The 20,011-nt window shown below is 41.2% G+C and overlaps 2 long non-coding RNA genes across 3 annotated transcripts in view; one reads left to right on the forward strand and one right to left on the reverse strand.

Annotated features, from left to right (window-relative positions):
- The first annotated feature begins 1,329 nt into the window (after positions 1-1,329).
- On the forward strand, positions 1,330-11,017 carry LOC116575097. The gene is made up of 3 exons (XR_004279612.1): positions 1,330-1,474; positions 6,807-6,939; positions 10,794-11,017. It is a non-coding gene; the product is annotated as an uncharacterized LOC116575097 (long non-coding RNA).
- Positions 11,018-11,085: 68 nt separating this feature from the next.
- Positions 11,086-20,011, reverse strand: part of LOC116575094 — a 77,754-nt gene continuing 68,828 nt past the window's right edge. Inside the window, exons 3-5 of one of the 2 annotated variants that reach the window (XR_004279609.1) lie at positions 14,516-14,614; positions 11,864-11,988; positions 11,086-11,637 (exon numbers count right to left, since the gene is read on the reverse strand). This is a non-coding gene — a long non-coding RNA (uncharacterized LOC116575094). Of the gene's footprint in view, positions 11,989-14,515; positions 14,615-20,011 lie in introns of both variants that reach the window. The other variant, XR_004279608.1, reaches the window with a different exon arrangement.

The raw sequence follows: 20,011 nt of genomic DNA on the forward strand, positions 1-20,011 counted from the left end.
CCTGAGTCTAGCTCTCTGCTCGGCGGGAAGTCTGCTTCCCTCCCTCTCTCTGCCTACTTGTGATCTCTCTCTGTGTGTCAAATAAATAAATCTTTAAAAAAAAAAAAAAAAAAAAAAAAACAAGCTCCTTGCCCCTCATTTCACTCCAAGAAAAAGAAAAGAAAAAACCACAAAGGCTGTTACAAAAGATAACTTCTCCAAATAGACATCTCCAGATGTGAATTCACAAATGAAGAACACTGGGTGTAGTACCATTATATGAGTAAGACCCATGATCTCAGCCCAACAAATTCCCGCATGGGTCACAGAGCAGAGGGCAGTGTCAAGTCCAACAGGAGAGCTTGTGGTCTTTGCCACCTATATCTGCAAACTCCCCTCCAAAAGGGTTAGTAGTTATTTCTCACAGAAATACTGTTGATCAAATATCGATGCTTGTTATCCTATCTTAAAAAATTTTGAAACAGAGGCACAGAAAGATTCAATGAGTTGCCTTAACAAAAACACAAACACTTGAAATTGCCAGTTTGAGGCAACAGAACATAAGCAAAACATTTCTTCATATTTGATGATGAAGAGCTTGAAGAGAAAATAGAATTCTAGACCCAAACTTATAAAAAGGCACGAGAGTCTGAGATCCCCCAAAGCCAAGACAAAGGTTTTCATTCACACTTGCCCTTTTTTTTTTTAAGATTTTATTTATTTATTTGACAGACAGAGATCACAAGTAGGCAGAGAGGCAGACAGAGAAAGAGGAGGAAGCAGGCTCCCCACAGAGCAGAGAGCCTGATTCGGGGCTCGATCCCAGGACCCTGAGATCATGATCTGAGCTGAAGGCAGAGACTTTAACCCACTGAGCCACCCAGGCGCTCCCACACTTGCCTTTTTACTATCTCATTGCCATAGATAAAGTACAGAATTACATATAAACCTTGCCTATCTGACAAAAATAAACAAACAAAAAAAGGATGGCTTAGTTTATCTTCTAAAAGAGAGTAGCAGGGCACCTGGGTAGCTCGGTCATGATCTCAGGATCATGGGATCCAGTGGGGCCCCTCATTAGGCTCCCTCTTCCAAGAGAAGCCCTCGCCCTCTCCCCCTGCTTGTGTTCCTTCTCTCTCTGTCTCTCTCTCCGTCAAATAAATTAATAAAATCTTAATAAAAGAGAGTAGGTACATGGAGTGAGTAAAGGTGAAAATTAGTGAGGAATTTGTTTGAGGGCTGAAGCAAATGAAAAAACAAGTGTAAAGATTCTGCAACTGCCTGATGTTATGCTTTCCATTAAGGGAGGAGACCTGAGTTTAAATTCCATCTCTATCATTTCTAGCCGTATGAAGCCTGGCAACTCACTTGCCCACTCTGTACCTTAGCATCCTCACTGTGTGGCGGAGGGAAAAATGCCCAGGGCACATTCTTGCGGAGAGAGAAAAGGCAGTAGCAAAACATCCGCACATCGCGCCTGCTGCACTCAATGAAGGTGAGTTGAACATTAATCTGGGAGCCAAAAAGAAATGTATTTTGTAGACAGCAAAGCAGTCAGAGAGGCAGCTTTGAATAAGAGTCCTTTATCTCAAAATATTATCGGCAGGAAAAACTCTTCCTCATTTGCTGGCTGGCAAAGAATGAGTAACTTGAAGGCAAAGGCTACTTTTATTTTATTTTATTTTATTTTATTTTATTTTATTTTATTTTATTTTATTTCATTTCATTTCATTTCATTGGAGTATGTGCCTGTTTTTCATCTGCATTTTGGTTTGGGGCTGGTTTTTATTTTTGTTGGTTGGTTGGTTTGGTTTCATTTTTCTGGTGTGTGTGTGGTGCCTACCACATATCAGGTGCCCAGTATTTGTTGAATGTAATTTTAAAAGGGAGGAATTTGGTCAGGGTGCTTGTCTTCCCTGTGATATACTGTATTCCCAGGATTTATTACAATGCCATGCATTATTATATTTTCAATGAATATTTGTTGTATGTCCAAGTATTAGCTTTTTTTTTTTTTAAAGATTTTATTATTTATTTGACAGCAAAGAGAGATCACAAGTAGGCAGAGAGGCAGGCAGAGAGAGAGAGAGGAGGAAGCAGGCTCCCCGCTGAGCAGAGAGCCCGAATCGGGACTCGATCCCACGACCCTGAGATCATGACCTGAGCCGAAGGCAGTGGCTTAACCCACTGAGCCACCCAGGCACCCCAGTATTAGTTTTTAAAATAAGAACTTTTCCAGGTTTTTTTTCCCTATTACATTTTTATATTACCTTTCTGAATCTCATTTTCACTACCAGGGCCCTCTTCCATTATACCAGTTATGGCGTCTCTGTAGTGAAATACAAAATCCAGACCCTAACTGACTCTCAGTACTTTCTAAAACTTTATTGTCATACCAATATTACCAAACTGTCCATAACAATATATTTCATCCAGCTGTCTCCCTATTTATCTCTCAACTCTTTTCACCATAACAACCCACCTCCCTGAGCTCCTACCATATTATGCAACCAGTCCCATAAAAGTTCCAAGAGCATCTGAGTCCTCCCAACCTCTTGACCCAAGTCCACAAATTAAATTTATGTTTCCTCTCCCAGAATCCATCTGCACACTTAAATAACAGAAATGCCACATAGCAGAGAGGAGAAAGGAACTCCCACCTTTAATGATGCCTCAGTCACAAGAGAGGTTATCAGAATTCTCTGAACCTAAAGGGAATGAGTCTTCCTTCCATGAGGAAATGGAGCACACCAGAGAAAAGCAATCACAGGTCACCTACTAGCTGGGACTCTGGGCAAGTTACTGAACTGCTCTGTGTCTCAAGTTCCTCATCTTAAAATCAAGATAATAGTACCTCCCTTATAAGGTTCTTATGAGGATAAAGTGAGGGTTATCTTTTAAGACACTTAAGGCATTCAATAAGTTCTATTAAGTATCTGGTTTCTTTCAAAAAATGTCAAAGAAGGCTTCTAATCAATGATAAAGTGGTTAAAAAAAAAAAAGTCTTGGCAGTTGCCTCCTAAGCCACAACAGTCACAACAGCACATAAACAATGCTCACAAGAATAAACACATACCTAAGTCATTCCGTAGATGCAGGGGATCAAGGCAGAGACAAAGCCTGTCCAAGCTCACATGTTGCATGAGGCAGAGACAAGGATACTAAACATCCCTCGTCCTGTGACTAAATGGATAGCTTCTGCCGCTTTACCAGTGACAGCTATGGTCCCATTTTAATCCCCCTCCTCCCCTGGATAAAACACTACCGGGTTATCCAGTCATCAGGCTACCACTACCCACCCAACACTGGCTTCTGTTTCTTTAAATGCTCCTTAGGATTACCCGGCGCAAGCCTATATCCTACAAATAGGCCTTCCAAGTGGTTCTTAGCAATTTGCCCTAAAGTCCCCTGAGGGACATCATCCCTGATGGCAGCAAATAAGCAAACCTAACTTAGGTTTGGCTCTAGGTGTGTTCCTGGGGTTCTCTGTCTGGTGGACCATAGAGTATGTGTTCTTGTTGTTGTTTTGTTTTTTAGGTAGGCTCCATGCCCAACGTGGGCCTTGAACTCACAACCCTGAGGTCGAGTCTCGTGCTCTACTAACTGAGCCAGGTGCCCCATAGTGGACCACAGAATAACGCTCCTAACAACAACAAAACCAACAGCTCTTACTTATTGAGTGTTTGCTCTGAGCCAGAGACCTTCCAAAGTTGCTATACACGTGTTAACTTTGAATCCTCACAACAATCTGTGTTCCTGCCTAGAGAAAAGTAAAATAACGTAAGGAAGCAGAGAAGTCAGGATTCAAACCCAGTCTGTCTGACAGCTGATGCTCTCCGTCCCTGCATTCTCCTGCTTCCCTGAAGAGAGGGCAGGCAGTTGTCTAGGCAGGCTTGATATCCTGTCTCTTAAGTTGGAATGGAGCCCAGCACACTCCAATTCTGTTTGATTATTTCTGAGCTCATGTTTATTGTCAAAGGGATAAGAAAGAGAAAAAGGAAATGCATCATCGCGTCAAATGGAGTACAGTTTCACATTGCATTTGCAAATACATAAGCTTGAAAATGGGGCTATTGGTCTTAAGTTTGGAGCTTATAGGCACCTGGGTGGCTCTGTCGGTTAAGCATCCAACTCTTGATTTTGGCTCAGATCATGATCTCAGGGTCTTGTGAGTGAGCCCCACATTGGACTCCACACTGAACGTGGAGCCTGCTTAAGATCTTCTCTCTTCCTCCTCCTCTGCACCCCCTTCCGTGCGCACAGGCATGCTCTCTCTCAAATTAATTAATTAATTAATTTGGACCCTTGAACAGCTTCTCAGATGAGGAAGCAGGATAGAATAGAGGAAGGAGACAGGGTGGACTGTGAGATCTAGGAGCGCTGAGTTCAGTCTGACTGCAACCCTTCTAATAATGTGGACTTCAGGTGAGTTACGTAACACCTCCCTTCCCCACCCCTCGTGGAAAATGGGAAATCTCGGTACCTGCCAAGAGGGCTTGCAACAGCTCACACGTCCTGAGAAACTGTAAAAGGCCCCAAAGGGTCCTTTTTGTGGTCTCTGAGAGTCACAGAAGCCAGCAGGATCAGGAATGAGGCAGGAAAGGGAAGGCAAGGAGAAGGCAGCCATTTTAAAATGAGGTAAGATCTTGCCCGAGATACTGTGCCTCCTCATCCTAGAAGCCAACAGCACAGAGAAACAAATTAATAATGTTCTAGTTTCAGGACACTCTAATTTTTAGGAACTATAAGAATTCAGACCCAGAGGGGTTTCACTTCACACCCACTGGACAGGACATTTTCATCTCTGTGACTATATAAATGGGCTTCTGAAAGAGAATGGGGAAATATATACATACATATATATGTGTCTATCTGAAAAGAAAGCTGTAATTACTACCATAAATGAACAATTCCCTGTATTTGCCACAAATCTCTCTCTAATGAACTGCATCCTATTCATTAAATGAGAGGAAAAAAATATGAGGACAGGAAATGGGAAGGGGTGGGGTAGGGGGACTGGAGGGAGGGTGGCAGAAATCACTTTATTTCGAACAGGAGGCAGTGAGACACAAATACAATCAAAGGGGTTAATCTAATCCCTTTGTGAGGCACTGAGTCAGAGAACAAGACAAAAACAAACCTGTGATCTGGAACTTCCCAAGCCCCCACTCGGGGGGATTAATGAGGAGTACACGGCTGTGAAATTACGTGCCCTCTGAGTCAGGAAAATGGTCCTACTGGTGCATGACCTTGAAATGAGGGGACGCAAACTTCACCTGATCCACAATTACCAAGCCCTGGGAGGAGGGGCTCAGGGAGAAGAGAGAGGACGTGAGGCTGGGCAAATGTTCAGAATGTGAAAACCCACAAACCTCAACCAACCTGAGGCTTGAAGGGGGATCGAAACACAACATGAAATATTCAGAGGACTTTCAAAGGACGTTGGCATTTGTGTGGAAGCATGAGGCGGCAAGCCTGTCCTCTTTATTTACACGAAGTGGATATTTTGTGGCTGTTGTTATGGACTTAGCAATGTTTGTCTCTGTTCAATTTTCCCTTTGCAATGAAAAATTGTTGCGAGATGATTTCTAGTCTTAGCTGCTTTACATGACAGTATTATCAAGGATTCATCAAGAGGCCATCTGTCGAATTTATGAAAAAAATATGCAAAAACAAAACAGATGAAAAGGAAAGAGCAAGACAGACTGGTCCAGGGGAAGATAGATGTGGCAGCATGTGCCTCCGTGTGAAAATTACAGCATTTAAATGCTGCGGAATAAATTACCGTGCCGAAAACTTAGTGATGCTCTCCCACTGTAGACGCTGCCCTTACCATAAGAACATAATGAAATATATCACATATCAGATCACCCTTTCCTCAGACTATTACTATATTCTAATGAAAAATTAGGAGAGGAGAGACACATAAACCTCAAGTGGGAGGGATGAAAATGAGCCAGAGTGGATTTGCTCTAGTATCAAGCCATGAGAAGCTTCTCCAAAATGCACAGTCCATATGGAAATAAGAGCTTTGCCCCCCCTATTTATTAGGAAGTCAATAAAATAAATTACAGATTGTGTGAAAAACTGAAATAATATATATTAAAATGACAACGAGGCTGGCCAAGCTTACACCCAAATTAGATGGGCTGTAAAAACAATGTATTTCAGAAAGGAAATAGGAGGGGACATGAGGATACAGACGAATGACCAGAGCTGCGGTGTTGCCCCCTGTAGGCGAGACGCAAAACCACAGCACACAATGTCCGCTTGCTCCTGAAGAAGGACCCAGCAAGCAACTTCCCCAGATCTGAGCACTGTAGGGATAGACACCTAGCAGAGCACAGCAAGGGGGCAGAGCACAGCAAGGGGGCAGCCCCCTTTGAAGTCCGTCTCCAGGCCCTAACTCTCCCACGGCTTCCTCCTCCCCTGGGGGGGCCATTTCCCCTGCCCCTTCTAGAGTTTGACCAATAAGAAAGCTTCTATTTTAGTGCCTTAAGGAGATGGTTAGCAGTGCTGCTAAATAATGAACTAAATTATAAAGCTCCAAACACACAATAAAGATAATAGTTGGCATGGGCCCCTAAATTTCAAAGGAACGAGAGAAAAAAGCTAAGTCCTATCTCACCAAAAGCCAATGAGGGTAATGAGCCCACAGTGGAAAATGGTGAATTACAGTATTAACCTACGTTAGTCAGTGCTGTGAGTAAATAATTTATAAACATGTAAATAAATAAAATACAAATAAATAAATAAATAAACTAATTTAACCTTTGCACTAACCCTATGAGATAATTTACCACTTATTACCGTTCCTCATTTCATAGATGGAGAATTGAAGCACAGAGAGATGTAAGCATCCCATCCAAAAATCACACAGCTACGGTGCAGAGATTTGGCTTCAGAGCACGTGCTCCATTCCACCAAAATGTGATGCCTCCCTTTAGGAAGGCAGCAGAGGTACCTCATTTTTTTTGTTTGAAATGTTACAAATTCTTCAGTCAAGAACTGTAAGAACAAAGATATCTCTATGAACTTAAGTTAGACCATATCACCCCTGAGACCATTACAAACCATAATCCTAAACAGCCCCAGCTCTCTCTCTCACTCTTTCTGATAAGTGGAGGATACATATTGAGAAGTGTTCCCTTCTATTATGGGACTAAATACAATAGAGTAATGATAACAAAGGTAAAGAAATTTTAAAAATAAAGGCCAAGAATACTGTGTCGATAAAAGATGAAAGGTGAAAAAAGCAGCCCACAGGTCTGGTATAAGGGAATTCCTTAGAACTAAATTCAGGATGCTTTCCACTTTTGCTATCCATACTGGGAAATCCTGAAACATTTTAGATCTATGATACAGGAGTTTATAAACACTTTATCATTATAACCCGAAAGTCTCTGATCTACAATGAACATCTGATTAAATATTTCACCTCTGAACCAGAAGCCATGTGTATTTATTAAATCAAAGACTTCCAAGGGAGAAAATGTGATTTTGAAAACGAAAAATAATTTCAGTATGCAAGTAGGCAAATAACACTATAGACCCTATATAAGACAATATTATCTGTGCTGATCCTGGTAAAACATTTAAGTTGAAGTTTTCTCCTATGTATACTTCCAACATAAACAGAAAGTTGACCAAATTTAATTCAGCACCTTATTTTATTTTCAACTTCGCTTTCACCTTTTATGGAATTATGATTATCTGTAAATAAGCACTGGAGTATATCAATTCAGGAAGGTTTCTGGTCTCAACTGAGCTGTTACAGGTGGTTAACGAGACTAACCACTTCTTTTGAAAAACACCAATCAGGTCTTCCCATGGAAGCATCTCAGCCACAGCAAGGTTGGGTGACATCACGAGTCATCTGTTCCTCCCTTCTTTTACTCTCTTACAATGCCCTGCACAATAGACATTGGCAACAGTTCCTAAACGTACAAAAACCAACTTTTATGTATTATTTTTCAAAATACAAGTATAGTGGGATCATACTCATTGGACATACTGACCCTCTAATACCTGCTACTAACAAGTCCTTTGGCTTAATAAATCAAAATATCTATACTGATATAAGTAACTTAGACTCAGCCAGATCTTTCCAATGAGTGATTTAGCCTAGGACATAGCAAAACTACGTCCAGCTAGCCAGTAGACTTAGACAAATTTGTAAGTGGCACAAAATATTTTATTTACCAGAAGTGTTTATCCAAACACTTTCACTCTTAGTTCTTCTGTCTCCTAAATCACCAGACCAGGAAGCACCCCAGTGGCCAAACACGAGCCGTGCATACACATCTTCATAAACAGGTATGGAGAGTCGGCCTCTGGCTGTCCAAGATCCCAGTACCTGGGATTACTCTCCATCCAGAAATCCATTGGTAACTTATATTTGATTAGTTTCTGTATGTGTGTAAGTGTAAGTTTGCTCACTGAACTGAAACCTGGCTTCCTTCACCTGTCCTTGACTCACAGTCCCTGATAGTTGCTGAAAAAGTATACAGTATACATGAATTCACACAGACATCACTCCACACAGCTATTCCTGAAATACTAGCTCTTCTTGCTCTTCCGTTATTTCAATTTTTCTTTACTTCTGTCTCTACTTACCATTTACTTACACTCTTATTAAATGAGATTTATATTTTGATAGGCCTCCATCCAGATGTTTATTTGAAGCAGTTACTCATGGTGTTTTCCCCTCCGAAATGCCCTTGTATTTCTCATCCATCAACCCAGCTTCCTTTGGTCTCCTTTTAAACTAACCCCCTCCAGGAAGCATTCTTTGATTACCCTCACCCACAATGATCACTACTCTCTACTGCTGTATTTTTTTTTTCTCACATGGAGAAGCTACTTATGTATTCTTTATACACAAGGCCTTAAACATCATTGTGTTTATTGGATTGAAGAAATGCCTTGATTTATTTTTGTAATTTATCTACTTAACTAAAATTCATTTATAACATTTGTAAGTTAATTAATTAATAACATTTCTCCTATGTGAATATAAAAGTAAACCATTCAGGGATACTATCCTTCAACTTATAGCAGGAAAAGACGGAACATAATAGGCATTTCAAACTTGATCTGTCCCAAATAAAACTCTTATTTTTTAATCCCAGAAACTCTCCCTCTCTCAGCATTCATTGTCTCTAAAAATATCTCCATCATTCACCCAGTTTCTTAAGCAGGAAATCCTGGATCATCCTTGCCTTTACTCTCTCCTGCTGACTCACTACTGGCATTTCTGAACACCCTTGTTAGACCACCATCTGTAAAACGAGAGGAGCAATAATCACTAGCTTCAATTTTGGGGCAGGCTGCGATGCCTCTTTTGTATGTGAAGATTTTACACACACATACACACCCCAGAAAAATTCATAAAATGAAAAATAGTAATAGTGAGAACTAAACAGAGACTAAAGATAATAACAGTTTCCAAAATATTCTAAGTTACTGTATTTCATGGGGGGGGGGTATTTTTATAGAATATACTTCAAATATTGAAGCATCTGCATTAATCTCCTATATAATCCTGCATACAATCTCCTATAATTATATCCAAAAAATGTAGATATAACAACCCTGCATGAGGCTAAACATGTGTCCGTCCTATCTTAGTTTAACAATAATATTTTATGATCATATTGTAGTTTATAATGGCTTTTATGCCACTCATGTCATTTCTCCCTTACTACAGCACCATGACAACTATGACTGCATTTTACAGATAGATGTGCTGGTTAACTTGCCCAAGGTCACTTAGTGTGTCATTGCTGAAATTCATCTAAGAACCTCAGTTTCCCAATGCCTGGTACAGTGCTCATGCTGTTAGAACTTTCTCTGAGCAATCCTTACCCTATGAAATCAGTAGAAGATCCCAAACATGTATGTATTCACACACACGCACTAGACATGTGTGCACCTACACACACACATGTGCACACACATACACACACACATATACTCCCACACTGAGTTTCTTTTTACTTTTAAAGATTTATTTATTCATTTTAGAGAGGAGAAGGGAGGAGTGAAGGAAGAGAGAGAGAGGGGATCCCAAGAAGACTCCCCACCGAACACAGAGCCCAGTGTGGAACTTGATCCCATGACCCTGAGATCATGACCTAAGCTGAAAGCAAGAGTCAGACGCTCAACGACCAAGCCCACCCAAGTGCCCCCACTGAGCTTCTTTATGGTCACCAAAGAGTCAGGCTCTTTCAGGAGGCCCACAACCACCGATGAATTCAGTGATTTGCCTGCCTCGCTCCCTAATAACAAGGGTATTTCATGAGAAAGCTGAAAGGTATCACCTAAGACCCCGTTAACACACATTAAATTAGTTTCCCAGTGCACGACGCCACCCCACAATGGAGTCACTGACACCAATAAAGGAGGCTGCCCAGCGTCCTCAGCCGGGCTCCTGGAGGAGAGAGATCTCAGCCTCAGGCGGAGCAGCTCGTGACGCCAGAGCTGTAAGGCAAACATCCTAAAGAGCAGTCCTGGCCCCGGGTTGTACTTGGGTCCATTTTGTTTCTTTTAAAGCTACTGCCTTTAATAGAACAAATCTCTTTTGATCTGTGCCTGCTCAGCATGTGGAAAGAGGCTGAGAGAGTTTGTGTTATCTTAGTTTAATAACTGTTACACCAAATAAACACTATGCACAGCACTCAGCCTTGTAGAATCGGAAAATAAATCATCACCAAAAAGCTTATTTTACAAACCCACAAATCATCAGAAATATAAATGCTTTCCTTTCTATTCCCATGTTTTAATAAAGACTCCCCCCTCTTTTTTTTTTTCAGACTCACTCAATTACAATATCACTATCAGTTCACATTACAGGTCAGAGATATGGCGCTTAATGTATGTAGAGCCAGTCCTCCTCTCCTAATAACCTGTCATTCCGGGGATTTGAATGTCAGAACACAGCCTGCCGCGGTAATGCTAGTCGGCAGCCCGATGATGAAAACTTTGGACAAATCATGAAGAACATTCCAGATCCACATCGTCGGAAGGTTACCGGGGAGAGCCTTTCATTCTGCTTTGACCCCTTGATCTGACAAGTGACACCTACAAAATGAACAGCTCTCCAACTTAAATTGTTTAACTGTAGCCTGATCAGTTTTATTATCTTGCTAATCCGGATATCAGCCGTTTCATCAGAATGGAAGATATGCATATCATGAATTATTTTGACACGGGGACCTTTTAATTTTTGCCAGCAATATTTCACTGCCCCAATCAGGGCCTGCAGTCACTGGTGCCGTTCGCCTCCTGGGATGTCAGAGGACAGCGCACTCCTGACAGCACCAAATCATCCGGGAGCTGGAACGAGCCTTCGCTGCAATTATTATTGTCTTCCGTAGTCATGCATTTCATTACGGCGCAGGCAGCCAGGGCCTTGGGGTTCAGGACAGCCTTCTCCAGGAAGCTCTGCCATTTTATGGGCTTGCGGAGCTCTGGGGTGTGATTTCCCCTCTCCTTCCCCTCAGTAGACAAGGCGAGGTGAATTTCTAATAAAAACAAAACACGAGGCCGGCACTGCGGGAAGAGCAAGCTCAGTACAGGACATTAAGCAGCAGTGAGGCAGCGTGAATGGCCCACTTGAAGTTTATGAAAGCAGTGGTTAATCAGCAATATGGTTTGCTACAGAGAGAAATAAAGAACAGTTTATCGGGGCGGGGTGGAGGGGCAACGCTCCTTTCTAAATTGCAAAGTGCTCAGAACGCTTTCTTAAAGAAAACTCCCTTTTCCCTTAGATGTGTTTCTTAATTTCTCTCTCCCCTGTGGACCATTTTCTCCTTTTGAATTTCCATCCTAAGAGGATCCAGCCCCCACTCGAAGCCTGGCCCGCATGGTCTGCATCACCGACCTGTGCTTTGGCACTGTGCCATCATCTGCACGGAACAGCCTCTAGAAACGCGCTGTCATCTTTACTCTGAGGTGATTACAGAGCCTGTCGCTCATCAAAACTCAAGGCACCTTCTTTCTAAGTACCTGTGGGAGAAAGTTTGTTCTAGTCTCACAAACAACTGATCCATGTTTACCTTGAGGGCACTGGGAATTATATACTTTATTACACTTCCTTTTCTTGAGAAGACTGCTAGAAGGGGCGCCTGGGTGGCTCAGTGGGTTAAAGCCTCTGCCTTCAGCTCAGGTCATGATCTCAGGGTCCTGGGATCAAGCCCCACATCGGGCTCTCTGCTCAGCAGGGAGCCTGCTTCCTCCTCTCTCTGCCTGCCTCTCTGCCTGCTTGTGATCTCTGTCCGTTAAATAAATAAATAAAATCTTTAAAAAAAAGAAGAAGAAGAAGAAGAAGAAGACTGCTAGAAACCTCAAAACTAAATTTGCTATTCCTCAAAATATTAAACATAGAACTACCCTATGATCTGGAAACTCCACGCTGGGTATACATTTAAAAGAATTGAGAACAAGGACCCAAACAGATACAGATACCATGTTCATAACAGTATCATTTATAACACAAGAGATGGAAGTAACTTAAGGGTCCGTTGATGGATCAATGAATAAACAAAGTGCAGCATGTACATACAATAGAATGTTACTCGGCCTTGAAAAGGAGCAAAATTCTCACACAGGCTACAACACGGATGAACCTTGACGAACTAATGCTAAGTGAAGCAAGCCAGTCACAGAAGGACACAAGCACTGCATGACTCCACTTCCATAAGATATCTAAAGTAGTCAATTTTATAGAGAGAAGTAGAATGGTAATTGCCGGGGGGGGGCCTGGAAAGAGAGAGAAATGGGAAGTTATTGTTTAATGGGTACAGAGTTCGGTTTGGGATGATGAAGAAGTTCTGGACATGGACGGCAGTGATGGTTGCAGAACAATGTGAATGTCCTTAGTGTCACTGAACAACACACTTTAAAATAGCTAAAATGATAAATTGTATGGTATGTTTATCTTACTACAATTTTATTTTATTGTTTTAAAGATTTTATTTATTTATCTGAAGAGAGAGAGGGATCACAAGTAGGCAGAGAGGCAGGCAGAGAGAGAGGAGGAAGAAGACTCCCCGCAGAGCAGAGAGCCTGATGCGGGGCTTGACCCCAGGACCCCGAGACCATGACCTGAGCTGAAGGCAGAGACTTAACCCACTGAGCCACCCAGGGGCCCCTATTTTACCACAATTTTTAAAAAATTAACTTTGCAGGGGCGCCTGGGTGGCTCAGTGGGTTAAGCCGCTGCCTTCGGCTCAGGTCATGATCTCAGGGTCCTGGGATCGAGTCCCACATCGGGCTCTCTGCTCAGCAGGGAGCCTGCTTCCTTCTCTCTCTCTCTGCCTGCCTCTCAGTGTACTTGTAATTTCTCTCTGTCAAATAAATAAATAAAATCTTTAAAAAAATAAAAAATAAAAAAAAAATAAAGTACACTCAGTCTAGCATGACAAAGCTGTTGGTGATTGTGTCCCAGAGAAGGAGTGAGAAATACATATTTCTGAAGTCCATTAGGGACACTGAGATAAGAAGGGAAACCTCTGAGAGGGAAGACTTCCTTCTCACTCCTCCTTGACTTGGAGGGACCCCTCCGTCCCCAGGGCCACCAGAAGACTTCGTACAGAGCTCCCCTGGACCCTTTCGCCCAGCCCAGTATCAAAACGTGTCACTTCTCTCCCCTTCTCCCAGCCAGCCTCGTGAGCATTCTACCTCGCAGAGCCTCATGCTCAGAAGGGAGCTTGGCTTAGTGATCTACTGTGAAACAGTGAATTTCTTAATAACTTTTTCGTGAAGAGCTCTGGATTTTCATTTTGAACCACACAAATCCTGCAAACTCGCAAATTATGTGGTTGGTCTTACCTCCCCTAGACAGTGAGCATCTCTGGGGAAAGAAACCCATCTAACTTTTCTTTGAATCACCAGTCCCAACCCCAGTGCCTGAAAGGCAAGTCCATGGAAAGAGTCAAAAAATATTTGTTGCACAAACAATGACGGAAACTATAGGAAGCCCTTGTTTTCACAGTTCTAAGTATCCCTTCTTCAAGATCACATATCAAACCTGCTCCAGAAAAAGCCCGCACAAACAGGAAGGACAGGCTTCGTGGATGAAAGGAAGGTTTATGGTCGTGACCAAGAATAAAGAGGACACCGTGCCCCTTAATCTTTCCTAGGTTGGAATCCACACGTAGGATTCACCTTTGATGTGAAGAATGGGCTGTTTGTTGCAGCCAGAGCTCGAGTGGTTGTACCCCAAGCTCCAGCCTCTTCAAGACAGAACCTTGTACAGATTCTTCTCATATTGACACTGTTTTTTTAAACTCTCCAGAGATGTGATTTTCACAGCTCCCTTAGGTAAAACAACTTAGCCACCGCATTATTCTTCACAATTTCCCTAGGACATGAGGCTTTAATAGTTCTCCATTTAAGAAGACAGAAATACGGAGAAAGGGAACAGAGTTGGAAGAAAATCATGAGGAAAGGAAACTGAAAGCTTAGCAAGGATGACAGACACGCAGACAGTCAGAAAGCAAAACAGCCACCCGGATCACGACTCATAACTCACAGCTCTCTTCGGGTGCAGGACCTTTACGATATCCAACTTCCAGAGAAGGTTGTCCAGAAGCTGGGGGCTTCCAGATCACTTATTTTCATTTCCCAGAACCTAAGAAAATATAAAGAAATATCCATCAAAGAAGCCATTTAGGATCTTTGAAATATGACTTATACTTTCTTTCTACAGGAGGATTAGGGGCCAGAGTACATCAAAGACATTAATCTGAGGCAGGAAAGGGGGAAACATAGCAAATTGGTATGTGGAGGGAAAAGAGGGGATACAAGAGGAAACGGCATCCGGGGCAGCATTTTCTAATGTGCAGACTTTCCCTGAGCCACCCCCCACCCACATGCTCCCTCGGTTCCTAACAGCATCTTCATCAATTAAGATTCTATGAGACTGGCAGGCTCCGAGATCAGCAGTACCATCCACATACTCACTATTCCACTGGCAAGGCGAACAATTCCGAATATTAAAAGTAAAGCAACACGTTCTGCCATGTCTTTTGTATACAGACAGCTGAAGCTGCGTGAAAGTTTGGCACCAAAAGGCCAAGTACCATATTTTCAGCCACCCACACGCCAAACCCCATAATAACTACAGACTCTAGATGTGAAATTTTCAGACATTTGCAGTGAAGGAAAACTAATAGTCATGTTTCTTCATGTGCTTCCTTTCCTAACAGGGCAGTTTCTCAACTTTAAAACCCCGTCAATGTAAGCTAAAGAGAACAAAGGGTGCTGCGGAGATATTTTCACCAGATGTCAAATGGTGCTTATTTATTTAAACAGAAAACCCCACTTTGTACATTTGGTTCATTTAGTGGTATGTGCTCTGTAACAAGTATTTTTTATGAGTAAAAAGCTGCCACCAGTGTGCTTAAGTTACAATAGGGCTTCAAAAAAGTCTGTTAGCTGAGACTAAATATTGCTCTTTTTGCTTTTGGTTGAAATGTAAATTTCATTGCCGTCCTCCCTCTATTACAGGAGAAACGTTGTTGCTTAAAGTCATAGCAGGACTAATAATTAGTTTCCCCTCTGTGGTCAAAGCTAGAGGCAAAGATGTTTGGTTCACTGTGCTTTTTAAGGTAGGTATATATGCTACAGAGCATTGATTTTCTCAAACATTAACAGCAGGAAACATATCAATTCCCTCCTGTGTGAATAACTGGGCTTCCAGGACCTGAATAAGCCATCGGAACCTACAGGCTGAGAACTTGTGTTGCCCACTGCGGATAATAAAATAGGTCATCCAGTACTCCTCTGAGCCTCTGCAAATAAGGAGCATGTTAACTTGTTCTATAAATGAAAGGCCTGTATGTCCCTCATTCTGCCAGATAGAAAATGTAATTTTAGGTCAGATCCTGGTCAAGGAGTGTCTCTACCTGTCAAAGATAAGGTGTTTCAAATACCCCTTCTACCAATAAGGTGAGAAACAGCTGGACAGAGATCACACCTAGCAAAGATTCAGAAAAGACCAGAAAGCTTCAGAGATAAGCAAATAGAGAAGGAATGTATTCTGAGATGATCAAGTACTCAACACCATATTCTACAGAGCATAATGCAGAGGGCCAATCCCCTCAGAAATACAATGAATAAAAAGAATTTATGAGAACTTTATCTTTGGATTTCCTGGGGCCTTCAGGTCCCTGGTATAAGAAGTGAACTCACAGCACAGAAGGGCCAGAGGCATAAATGAAGGGGAGAACTTAGGGAAAGGTCAGCTACACTGGGACAATGGAAGAAGGGGAGCCCCAGCTGAGCGTGAACAAAAATTATTCACTCAGTATATTCGGTGAAGGGTTTTCACCAGTTCCTTGATGAAGAGAAATTGGTAGATTAAAACCAGCATTACTGTGTGTACGTGTTATATATCATGATATACATATTAGATATATAATATCTAGTACATAATATGGTATCCATATAGGATAATATAGTGTACATAATTTTATTTAATATAACTTTTCAGTAAAGTGTACATAGTTCTCATCTCATGCTATGCCTTATCCATTTTTAACTTTTCTTTTTCAAACCCAGGGTTATATAATCCACTCAACTTTATGTTATACTTAGAAATCTGGATAAACAGGGCCAAAATAATATTCTAGTGAAAACTTAGACCTATTAGATATTATTTATCAGATATCCATTGAGGGACTATCATAGATAACATCAGTGATGTGGAATCTCATACGGAATGCTAACTTAACTTCCTTCTTTATCAGGACAGTGGCTTACTTATATTTCCTAAGAAAACCTGCCACTATAAAACACCTAGAAATATGGACCATTTTTTAAAATTCTTTTAAATGAATATATGATCCAAAAAAAGTAAGCAAAATCTCTGGGGGCCAAAAATAAAAAGGAAACTAAAAACCAGAGTGGCGAGCCATCTCTGAGCTTTTTACTGCATTGAAAACACTCATTATTCACCAAAAGCAAGGCTCTGTTTTAATGGCCAAATAAGAACAGGACATATGGCCTTGGGCCTAAATGTAGGGAGTTATAATGGAGTCCCCTGATAATCAGAAATTTTCAAAAATTTCAGAGAAAGAGGATGTGAGGACAATCTTCTTTTAAAGAAAAAGACTTTATTCATTTATTTGAGAGAGCAAATTCACGTGAGCAGCGGGTAGGAACAGAGGGCAAAGCCGAATCCCCACTGAGCAGGGAGCCCAACACGGAACTCAATCCCAGGACCCCGGGAACATGATCTGAGCTGAAGGCAGACACTTGACTGACTGAGCCACCCAGGTGCCTTGTGAGGGCAATCTTGCTACATCTGTCACCTCATTGATCACCAGGGTTAAGTCAGCAGATCTGGCTCATGAGGCAAGTATCCCCAACCTCCCTCAACTCTCCATGAGGCTGGGTCAGAGAACAACCTTCCCCAATGGAGAAGGACCACTTGTGGGTCAAATGTATAGAAATAGCAGTGCGCCCCTGCTAGTACCTCCAAACACACTCCCAAGGTCCATTTGTAGGAGAATGTAGGGAAGTCAAACTTCCAAGACGGCAGACACAACCAAATGAGGCTCCCCATGTGGAAGGCTGCCTTTCTTAAAAAAAAAAAAAAAAAAAAAGTTTTTCAGAGAAAGAGGAAACTAACAAAATATCTAATCTCCAACTGTTAATCATAATAGTATATATTTTCAATCCCAGACTATATTCAGGTTTAAAAAACAAAAAACAGGGGCACCTGGGTGGCTCAGTGGGTTAAGCCTCTGCCTTCAGCTCAGGTCATGATCTCAGGGTCCTGGGATCGAGTCCCGCATCCGGCTCTCTGCTTGATAGGGAGCCTGCTTCCTCCTCTCTCTCTCTCTGCTTGCCTCTCTGCCTGCTTGTGATCTCTGTCAAATAAATAAATAAAATCTTTAAAAAATAAATAAATATAAATAAATAAATAAATAAATAAATAAATAAATAAATAAATAACAAAAAACAGATGCACCTGGGAGGCTGAGTCAGTTAAGCAACCGATTCAATTTCAGCTCAGGTCATGCTCTGAGTCTTGGGATCCAGCCCTGCACTAGGCTCCACCCTCAGCAGGGGAGTCTGCTTAAGATTCTCTCTTTCCCTGGCTTTCTGCCCCTCCTCCTTCTCTGTCTCTCTCAAATAAATCTTAAAAAAAAAAAAATAGGGGCCCCTGGGAGGCTCAGTAGGTTGGATGACCAACTCATTTTTTGTTCAAGTTATGATCTCATGGGTCTTAAGATCAAGCCCTGCATTGAGTTCTTTGCTCAGCAGGGAGTCTGCTTAAAGGATTTGATCCCTCTGCCTCTCCCCCCACATTCTCAAGTTCCCGCTCTCAAATAAATAAATAAATCCTTAAAAAAAAAAGGAATTAAAAAAAAAAAAAAAACACCAGCTCTAGGAGGGCACATTGATGCAATGAACACTGGGTATTATATAAGACTGATGAATCACTAAACTCTACCTCTGAAACTAATAATGCACTATATGTTAATTAATTGAATTTAAATTTAAAAAAAAATACCAGCTCTAATGTTGGAGAATATGGAAATACAGGCCTGTATCATGCATGGTCCAGAAATTTGAGATATCAATATAAAAAGTAGTACCTAACTTGTAATACTCCTCTAAAATACCTAAAAGAACCAACCAAATATAAAATCTCCCTTTAGAAATACAGCCTCAAGCTGGTCAATCAAGGGTCACATAGTAACTCTATGTATCATATTTTAAGGCACTGCCAAACTGTTTTTCAAAGTGGTTACAAAATTTTACATTCCCACCAGCAATGCATATAACTGCCAATTTCACCACATACTTGCCAACATTCATTATTGTCTATCTTGTTTTAGCAATCCTAGTGGGTGTGAAGTGGTATGGCACTCTGGTTTTATCTTTTCTCTAATGGCTTATGATATGGAGCATCTTTTAATATGCTTATTGGCCATTTGTTTCTCTCCTATGGATAAATGTCTACCCAAATCATTGGCCCATTTTTTAAATTGTACTAAATGTACCAGTTTTGTTGTTCATTTATAAAAGTTCTTTACATATTCTGAACACAAGTCTGTAATCAAATGTATTACTTGCATTTAAACCTTATTATCCATTATTTTATTTCATATAACATATGCAAATATGTCTCTTCATTGGAGAAGTGTCTGTTCATATTTTCTGCCCATTTTTTGATATGATTGTTTTGTGTGTGTTGAGTTTGAGGAGTTCTTTATAGATCCTGGATATCAACCTTTGTCTGTCATTTGCAAATATCTTCTCCCATTCTGTGGGTTGCCTCTTCGTTTTGTTGACTGTTTCCTTCGCTGTGAAGCAGCTTTTGATCTTGATGAAGTCCCAAAAGTTCATCTTCCCTTTTGTTTCCTTTGCCTTTGGAGACATATCTTGAAAGAAGTTGCTGTGGCTGATATCGAAGAGGTTACTGCCTATTTTCTCCTCTAGAATTCTGATGGATTCCTGTCTCACGTTGAGGTCTTTTATCCATTTTGAGTTTATCTTTGTGTACGGTGTAAGAGAATGGACAAGTTTCATTCTTCTACATATAGCTATCCAGTTTTCCCAGCATCATTTATTGAAGAGACTGTCTTTTTTTCACTGTGTATTTTTTCCTGTTTTGTCAAACCAACTCCACACATAAGAAGTGAAATAATCAAGATTAGAGCAGAGATCAACAAGGTAGAAACCAGAGATACAGTGGAACATATCAATGAAACTAGAAGTTGGTTTTTTGAAAGAATCAATAAGATCAATAAACCAATGGCCACACTAATCCAAAAGACAAGAGAGAAAGCCCAAATTAGTAAAAGGGAGAGATCGCAACTAACACCAAGGAAGTAGAAACAATCATCAGAAGTTATTATCAACAGTTATATGCCAATAAGCTAAGCAACCTAGATGAAATGGATGCATTCCCGGAAAACTATAAACTCCCAAAATTGAACCAGGAAGAAATTGACAACCTGAATAGACCGATATCTAGTAATGAGATTGAAGCAGTGATCAAAAACCTCCCAAA

This window comes from Mustela erminea, chromosome 16, assembly GCF_009829155.1.
Source record: "Mustela erminea isolate mMusErm1 chromosome 16, mMusErm1.Pri, whole genome shotgun sequence".
Taxonomy (NCBI): Eukaryota; Metazoa; Chordata; class Mammalia; order Carnivora; family Mustelidae; genus Mustela; species Mustela erminea.